Source organism: Helicoverpa zea, chromosome 15, assembly GCF_022581195.2.
Source record: "Helicoverpa zea isolate HzStark_Cry1AcR chromosome 15, ilHelZeax1.1, whole genome shotgun sequence".
In the NCBI taxonomy this organism is placed as follows: domain Eukaryota; kingdom Metazoa; phylum Arthropoda; class Insecta; order Lepidoptera; family Noctuidae; genus Helicoverpa; species Helicoverpa zea.
Window position 1 is genome coordinate 10,261,707 of NC_061466.1, and position 9,931 is coordinate 10,271,637.

Below are 9,931 nucleotides of genomic sequence, written 5' to 3' on the forward strand. Positions count from 1 at the left end.
ATTTTCGAAACAATCTCGCATGCAACGTAATGAGTTCAAACTACCCTCTTATCTTTCAACCAACAATCAGTAGGAGTTAGTTCAAAAAACCGCTCAACAACTTCGAACAAGCTTTCATGAATAAAACATTGAATAACATAGTAAATGAAAGTAACAGAAGCATAATGTTCCGTGCATAGGATTTACATGGATTTAAATATATTTACAGTTTAACTTTATATTTAAAACATCGTAATTAGAGCCTTGCTGCATACTTTAGGAAGCTGTTAGTTTGATCAGGCTCCTCTATATTTCTATACTAATATAACTACACTAACAGTATAATTAACAGCAGGAAACATTTATTGTTTGACTGGCCAAAGGCTCCAAAACTGTAGAACCAATTTTAAAAATTCTTTCAGTGTTGGCAAGCTGAACTATCCTCAAGAAATAGGCTATACTTTATAACGGGAATAAGTTTTCCCCGTGACGCGCGGAAAACACGCGTATGGACATGATTGTTACTACCTACGCACATTATAGTAATCCGACCGGAATTAAATCGATTACAAAGAATGATTGGATTATTATTCCTCAAAAACTTAACATATTTTTGCTTGTTTTCGTAAATTATTTGTGTGTTGGTTTTATTTTACATTCCACTGATTTTTAGATTGCCGGCAGCGATTTTTTTGTTTACTGGTTATTCATAGGAAACTGCATTAATCAAAACTTAATTCAGCATGTATTTTTGGTTTGCATACGAATATTACTTAATTACAAAATATGGATAAAGGTTTTGGTTGGATTATCATGTTTTTAACCACAAAAATAAAAATGTACTCTGATATATTTGATTTCTCTTTAATTATTTAGATACAAAATTTTAGGTAGTTTTTTTTTTAACGATGCCAAAAATCATGAAATGACTCCTCCCGCTGTGGGTTAGCAGCGGTGAGGCAGTGTCAGACTCTTACTGACTAAAAACCGTCGTGTTCCGTCGTAGGCCTTTTATGTACCAGGGCCGCGGTAACTCTTTCGAACAATCTCGCAGGCCAGGTAGGCCTTGGCCCTGCTAGGCCCCGCTGGAGATCGTCTAGAACCTGAAAAGGACACAGGTGAATTTTTATCAGATTGCAGGAAATAGTTACCTGGGGACGCAGGCGGATTCACAGAGAACAAGTAGTATGTATCTTTCAAATAAGTAATAAATAAATAAATAATGTCGATTGTCGGGACACCTTTTTCAAACACGGTCGGTTAGCCCCATGGTAAGTTATTAATTAACTTGTGTTATGGGTGCTAACACAACTGATAAACTACATATAGCTACACATATACATATTGCAACACCCAGACCAAAATCAAGATTCTTCAAAACATGTTCTAAGTATTTGATGTTCAAAAGTACCTAAATATGTAAATAGAAATAAAAGGACGTCCCATTAGCATTTCTATATAAAGAATCAATTAAACTTTATCTAAAGCTTTGTGCTCACAAAATAATTGAATCAAAGAAATTATTTAACATTCTCTTTGTACTGTATCTAAGTGTATTTCTGATCTTGAGATACAAAGTTGCTTTGCATTTTCTAAGAAAGCTAGAGACACGGAGGAAAAAATGATAGCGGAGATGTCTTAAGGAAGGTAGGTTAGACGGCTTCTTGTAGTGACCTACCTAGTTACGTATGGTCGGCGGCATCAGTTAACTGTAAATTCAAAACCAATCTGTCAAATAGTCTTGATTAAATCATGATTTTATTTTATTTATTTATTTATGTAACATGGAAGACTTAAAGCTAAAATAATTAGGAATAACACAAGTTTAGTTAACAGGAAGCCAATGACAAGTCTCCACTTATAGCAATAGTGTAACAATTGCTATAAGTGAAGATAATAATTCCCAAAATAATTCCCAAAAAACTATGCAGATGTACACTTAAAGCTAAAATAATTAGGAATAACACAAGTTTAGTTAACAGGGAGCCAATGACATGTCTTCACTTACAGCAATAGTGTAACAATTGTAAAAAAAATGAGCATACTGAGCAAGCACAGGTTTTATAAAATAAAATAGTGTAACTTATTTTGAAAATAATGACCGGTTTCCAAAAAAGGAGTGTTCTTCGTTTCCCGAACACCCGCATTTTAGTGCGCTACTTTCTTAGGAGATTTTACATTATGACATCTCCGCTAGCCATTTGGTTCCCCATGGCTAGCGATATGAAAATCTCAATCCTTGGAATAATTTTTGCAGTATTCCAAGATAAGATAAAATATGTTGAATATTTATTTTTTCGTATATTTTAGAGGTCACTGGCATAATTATTTTGAATCATACATTTCAATAAGTAATGGATTTTATAAAATTTTAATATGAGTCACTATTGAGTGTATCAAAATGGATTGAAGTCATTTTAATTTATTACGAGGTATAATAAATGTTGAGTTTTTATTTACATTTATATAAAGGTGAGTGGGGAATATTTATTACAATATTATTCACAGCTAAAGTCTGTACTAAGTTCTTAATGGCGTAATTTTACGTAAAGAGTACCTTTTTCAGTGTACTTTATTTTAGACCTTTTTGTTTGTTTAAGTTTAGTAAGGAAGTAGAGATCATTTTTGGCATTTGCTTGCATACAAGTCACAATCATCCCCTGCAGTGTTTTACATTAGCGGATTTTTGGCTTTTGGAAAAGCAAACAATTGACAATTACCGGTTCAAACAATGATAGTTGAAACCGTGCGACAGGTATATTATGTACTAGCTTCCGCCCGCGGCCCGGCACCCGCGTCAATTTCGGTTATATTGCGTTTCTAAGAGAACTCTTCAAAAGTCCGAGATAAAAACTATCCTATGTTCTTTCTAAAAGTGAACTCTATCTCTGTACCAAACTTTATTAAAATCAGTTCAGTGGTTCAGACGTGAAAGCGTAACAGACAGACAGACATACAGAGTTAGTTTCGCATTTATAAATAGTAGTAGGTATGAAAAACTAAGCATATATGAGCGACAAAATCTGAAAGCGCTCTTAGAAAGGTACACCTATAGACAAAAAATATTTTTTAATCTCATAACTACTTATAAAAGTCCCCTCACAGTACCATCACCAACAAAATACGACATGACATCAGAATAAATACGTACAGTCGTACACAACATTCGATCATACGTAAATACGATTAATATTGGACGCATCTGTACTCGCTCGAATTACTATATTTCATCACGTTGAGCACCTGTGTTCGGTTGCGCATGTATGTGTGTATCTGTATTAGGTAAATGTATTTGTGTGTGTGTGTTGGTGTTGAACATTTCAGTGGATGAAAATATGATAACGACTTTTTGTTTTGGTTGAAACTAAGTATTTTAAAACTATGATACCTAGTGATTATGTTAAGAGCTTTTTCAGCACCATTTGCGATGTTAAAGTAAGGGAAAGTTGGCAAATATATTTGTATGGTAATAGCTTTTGATTCATTTTCAACAAATATTTTACTCGATGATATCAAGCGAGTAAAGCATAAAAATATGTACGTACAATAACAAATTATCATCATCAGCCTATAGCAGTCCACTGCTGGACATAGGCCTCTCCAAGTGCACGCCACTGAGATCGATTTTCGGCTGCTCGCATCCAGCTCCTGCCAGCCGTCTTGCGCAAGTCATCACTCCACCGTGCCTGAGGACGTCCTACACTACGTTTACCGAGGCGTGGTCAGAAATGAGGTAATCCGTCAGAAAACCAAAGTCATCGACATAGCCCACCGAATCAGCAAGCTGAAGTGGCAGTGGGCTGGCCATATTAGCCGAAGAACCGATAACCGTTGGGGTAAACGAGTTCTAGAGTGGAGACAATAACAAATATCCATCAGAAAAGATACGAACAAGATTAGCAATTGCAGTTGGGACACATTTTGAAAAACTTGCTTAGATTGAAAAACGTCGTCCTTCTTTTGTAGTAGTCGGGTAAACCAAGAGAAATATCGAGTTGGAAAACTACAAAAACTGGAGAAATAATTTTTTTTTTCGTAAAAATTGTTTCAATCGACTTGTCATTAGAATGGAAAAGAAATCTTTTCTATTTTTTAGCTATTTCCAAAAAACTATGCAGATGTACATTTACATGCATAGTGATTTAGTCTCAAAATATGCACACATTGCAGTTAGGATGCAGTGGCGCAGTGCAACGCACTTGCTTTAACTTTTTAGTATGTATGTATGTGTGGTGTGAGTTAGTGTTTATGAGATCGTCCTTAAATAAATTAACTGGATCTAGGGAAATAAAATTAATTTAAAGTGAATAGGAGATTATATTATTGTTTATTTTTGTAATAAATTTACTTACTATTTATTTGTAAAAAAAAATGTTTAGTGGCCGTTTCATCTTTTGTAGTTCTTTATTGCCAAGACATAAATATATTATTAATTGAAATTAAAGCATACATGCTACAACTTTTCTATTATAAAAATAGTTTTAACTAAAAAATAACTTTATTATTTTTCTTTATTTACACATATCTCATTACACTAACTACGCAGTAATTGCGCAGAAAATGGTAATACATAATAAACATCACTTAATCGCCCTCTTCCTGAAGGCCAAGAGAAGTAACTTAGAACTTGATGCGAAACTATCAATATCTATACCCACTAATACTTCGCTAAACCCACTGATATTAACGACCCATCTCAAGGATAACGCAATATAAACGAAGAAACAAATCGTTAAGGAAAACTTAAGTATCCGCACTTATAATATCAATGGGAAGTTTGTTTGTTTGTTGTGTATCGTACTGGTTGAGGTGAGCTTTAGCATGGCGATAAACGGAACATTGGAGTATATCCATCTCAAACCCAGTTTCTTTTATACAGGTTTGTGACGCGGATGAACAACGAATAATGGTGATTAATCCAGGCTGTTGGTTACCTCAAAAGTATATTTTTATTCGCTTCAGAAGGGCAAAGACACAAATCGGTAAACAATCGAAATTACACAATCAAAAACTATCGCTTTATTATTCAGGCTGTCACTTTCAAAGTAAATTTCATCAAAATTTGTCATACCGTTTAAATGTGAACAAGAAATAAACATATAAACAGACATAGATACTCAAAAACTTTTGCCTTTATTACACTCTTATCACGATACCTATAGAAACTTATAGCATGCAGCCCAAACTAATTATTCAGACAACGCCACAGACAGCAACTAGTTTCAGATAAACCAACATGTATATGCGCATACATTGCTTTCACCATACTTGCTTATTCCGTTACAGATAAAAGCTAAAGATAAGCAAGAATATACAAATATGGCTATACCTACCCTTTTAAACGAATTGGGATATTCAAACGAATAGGTTCGTGGGTATTGAACCCACACATAAAATTGCTTGAGAATTATATGGCTATAGTAATTTCGACAATGCGTATGTGCCATAGTTGTGCTGGCCTAGAGGGTATAGTAGGTAGGTCTTAATTATGAGTGCGTGGGTTCAATTCGAAGGTCAGGAAAGTGCTTTAGTTACAATTTTCATAAGTTTGTTTGTAGTTTTCAAGTGTATCTTGGTCACCAAAAAGATTAAAGGTTAATATAAGTGTAAATATCTCGAGGAAACCAGTAGTCTCTAAAGTCTGAAATCACCAATCCGCATTGTGCAAACCTAATGATTATCGTTCAATCCTTTTCTGTGTGACAGGAGAACTGCGCCCAGCAGTGGGACGATAAACGACCCGAGAGTGCAGCTGCTGGAGTCGCGCCATAACGCCAACTTCAAGGCGTTCGTGGTGCGAGTGCCGACGTGTTTCCTGCACCTCGTGTTGGACGAGAACTTCTGGCCACAGGACGTGGTGTTCCGTCGCTTCCGCGGACAAGTGCCACAGAACCGCACGGAGTGACATAGTGCGTAGAAGTGTTACTAACATAGATTTAAGTTTTTTATATACTAACAATGTTTGTATAATATATTATGTATATTAGTCTTTAAGGTATATACAGTCGACTCTTGTTAATTCAAACCTGCGATATTTCGAACCTCTCGTTAATTCAAAGTTGTCACGAGTTCCCTACAAAATCTCTTTATATTTCGAACTAAATCAATACATTTTTATGCACTTGGTAATTCGAACGAAAAAAGCATTGCTATATAACAAAACGACGCGTTAATTCGAATTCTTAGTTGTCCAAGACTCGAGAATTCAAAGTTGCAGAGAGAAAGAGGTGGAAAGATTGTAAGTCAGAGTCAGAGAGCAGTCTGAGTAGCAGCAATCTGTTTTGAAGCAGTATGACGGAGCTGTTTCGAATGATTAATTAATTCACATTATGAATACTTGTATGCACGCAAATGTGTCTTTAAACTTTTGACATTGTCATAAAATAGCAGTTGATCAACACTTAATAATGTTTTATTTATTTTCTCTCACAAATTTCGAACCTTTTAATATTTCAAAAACTCGATAATTCGTAATATTTAAGAGTCCCTCGAGTTTCGAATTAACGAGAGTCGACTGTGTATGGGCCCATGCAGCCTGAAAATAAAAAGATTTGATTTGATTTGATAAAAAGGCTAAGCCTGTTTGTACCGGCAGTAACGCTAATTCGTACGATCCGCGCGGTAACATGCGGAAAAAACTAAGGATCTTCATAAAATTTAATTTATTTTGCGTAAGTAATTTTGTTTATAAACTCAATAGCTATAATTTACTGTCACACAATCATAAAGCAAATATTGAAAATGACCATTGTGGCTACCCAATCCAAACGTACTTCTACCCATTACGACATCATTACCCATAATATTAAGGGTCTTGACACATCAAAAGTCAGCTGAAAAGGAATGCCCACATAAATTTTTAGTGACCCATAAATTGAGGTATTCTACGCGAAGTTGGTTTGGGGTCCCGTGGTCTGAAGTGTGAAACTATTTGACAAGTTATTCGGTAGTACGATAATGCTACTAACGTGATGTTGGTAAGCTTTGATAACAAAGTGTTGTTAAGTAAAACTTGAGAATGTTTAATGGGGTGTATGGATATTGTGTTACTTTTTTCTTAACAGGTAGAATTACAAATTATTTTAATACTGTAATGCGTTTTCAAAGTCTTCTTATACATCAAGCCTTTTGACCACGCTTACAGAAATCAAAAAGCTAACTTAATTTCTAAAAATACTTCATCTTCTTATGCAGCTACCGGGGCATGTCAGTTATTTATCAGACAACATACTCGTACACAATTTTAATTGGACAATATACATAGTTTCAACATCAAAATCTATCTGCGTTTCATCAATAGTCATTGATTACCAGAAATTCCCTTTCTCTGTTAATTTCTTTCAACTCCAAAATATACCCTTACCTAATTTAATAACGACAACTACTCAAAATAGACCTTACACATCATTAGCAGCATTTATTCTCCTACTGCAGGTCATTGGTCTTCTCATTATCTTCTCACAAAGAAGGACCCAACACGACTTCAAAAAACTCGCCCTTACCGCAAGTTTAATACCTCTCATGGGCTGTAGCCATAACATTCAACGGGGAACCATTAGTAATACGTACCATATATATTTATTTTTATATCAACATAAATCATTGCGAAGCCTGAACAACGGGAAAATATGACAATGTGTGTTTATATGGAAATGGTTGACGTAACGTTTTTGTATCAGGCTTTTTATGTGGGCATTTTATATTGGGTCGTTTTTCTAGTTGATGTGATGATCTATAATATAACTAAGAATGCAGCTAATTTGCTGTTTGATAATAGCTAAAAGCCCAAATGTAGCATATAATGAGATGTACGACTTGGTTAAGCCGCGTAATTATAACAACGCTTGCGATTACCTGACTTATTCTACTGTCAAACCGATAGCCAAAAATAGCAAGCGCTGATTTCGAACACTATCTTAATCAACCAGCAAGACTTGAAGCCTTTTCATATTGGCATTCGCGAAAGAGCGACATTGCTCGATTCAAACGGGTATTATCGCGCGGAAAAACCGCTTGGAAACTCTGCCAGTGTGAAAAGTCTGTAACATTCGATGATGTTTTAGTAAAAAGTGTTCTCGGGTCCTGAAAGTACCTAGACTGACAACTGAAAATTGACCAGCAAAATAAGTGCAACTGAAAACAAAGCACACAGCCTAAAATACCCATAAAAAGTCTGTTATTCCCAAAGAACGCTTTATAGAGCTTTCTGAAATGCGTTGCCAGTTTTAATTGAGTCGTAAGCGAATTGAAACGCATTGCAGAATGTGGTATTGCAGTCTCTATGCAAGTTCTTTATCCGACAGAAATTGACTTTATTAAAACACGGGACGAGTAATATCATTCTAGTTTTGCGAGTGTGGAAATGCATAGGGTTTCATATATTGTTTTGATGTATGACTTTTGAGGAAAATTGCTTCATATTATCGCCTGGACGTTGTAATATGTACCTTTGTTATAAACAGGTAGGTACCTATATCTGATTTTAAGTTGTGTTAACACCCATAACACAAACTAATCAATAGCTTACCAGGGGGCTAACCGACCGTGTGTGAAAAAGTGTCCCGACATAGTTTTTTATTTATCTATCAATTCATCAAATAAAACAGTTTCTTTTTCGCATTAAGCCATAGTCGGTAGTTTTAAAGTAAGCATTCTACATTTCATCGTCAAAAAAATATGTAAAAACAATTTGCACTCGTTAGTAATTTTGCATAGGTACGTGAACCGCATGACTAGCAGTTGTATTTTCGAATCGAATGTTTTTTTTTTCTATTTCCATTAACTTGGTAGTTGTTAACCATCGCTGTAGTTAGTTTTGTATAGAAACCGCACTGGCCAAAAATAACATACGTTAATTGACGAAGAATAAAAAAATAACGTTTCTATGTGTGCTACTGCTAAAAATATTTAAAAGCGATTCAAATATTCGATGTTTTAGATACTACTGTTAACCGGTTATATGTCGGAGCGGCAGATATACGCGAGACACAGTTGATTTTCTATTATTTTATAATAAGCGACATACAAGCAGCTAATATGCCTAATTTTGTTTCAGTGGCCCAGTACAATAAAGTTCACATATCTACATACTCGGTCTTAAAAAATGACCACCCATCCATGTTCCGACCGTAGCAACCGCAGCTTTACCTCAATATCAATCAATCTGCATTGACAACCAAGTTACGCATTTTACATAATCAAAAAATAGAAATAAGTACCTACTTAATCAGTATAGTAAAAGTCAATTATAAGTTCTCGCTTTGTTTCCTATAGGGTAAGCAGAGCTCTTAAAGCCTAACAAAAGATAAATGGCGGCCCATACATCGACACGGAAGCAATTTGTTGAATGCCAGTTACAGGCGACCTTCGGGTGTAGGAACACCTTTACATGTGCCTATTATACCTACTAAAATAACCGGTTTTTGTGATGAAACCGTATTTTTTTGGGAGGTTAATTTTCGGCCAATATTCTGCGATTTAGTTGCAAATGAATATTAGGTACTTATTTTATTGGAATGCAGACTAAACTGTGGATCAATAGTTGGCCTGATAGTAGGCTGATATTTATTTTTATGGTAATTCTGTATCCCATTAACGTTTGATCCTATCTAACATGTGCAACCTAACGGCTAACTAAAACTTAAAAGCGGCTTTTACAGAGGCTCATTAGAACCAAATCTTTTATTTACCACAACTTTACCAAAACCTTCCATTACAAATATTCAAGATCAAGCAAAATATACACTGTGAATCCACTACACAATATCACCTCTCATATTTTTATTCCACGTAAAACACAAAAATCCATCTCAATTTCAGCATCATGATACTCATATCTAGATTATCATGTAATATATTTCCAAAAAGCTGGTTTGTTTGACGCGACACCAGCCGAGTGTGAAAACTCGGGTATTGTCGGCAAATTGTCTTACAATTGAATTCAGCTCGCGGA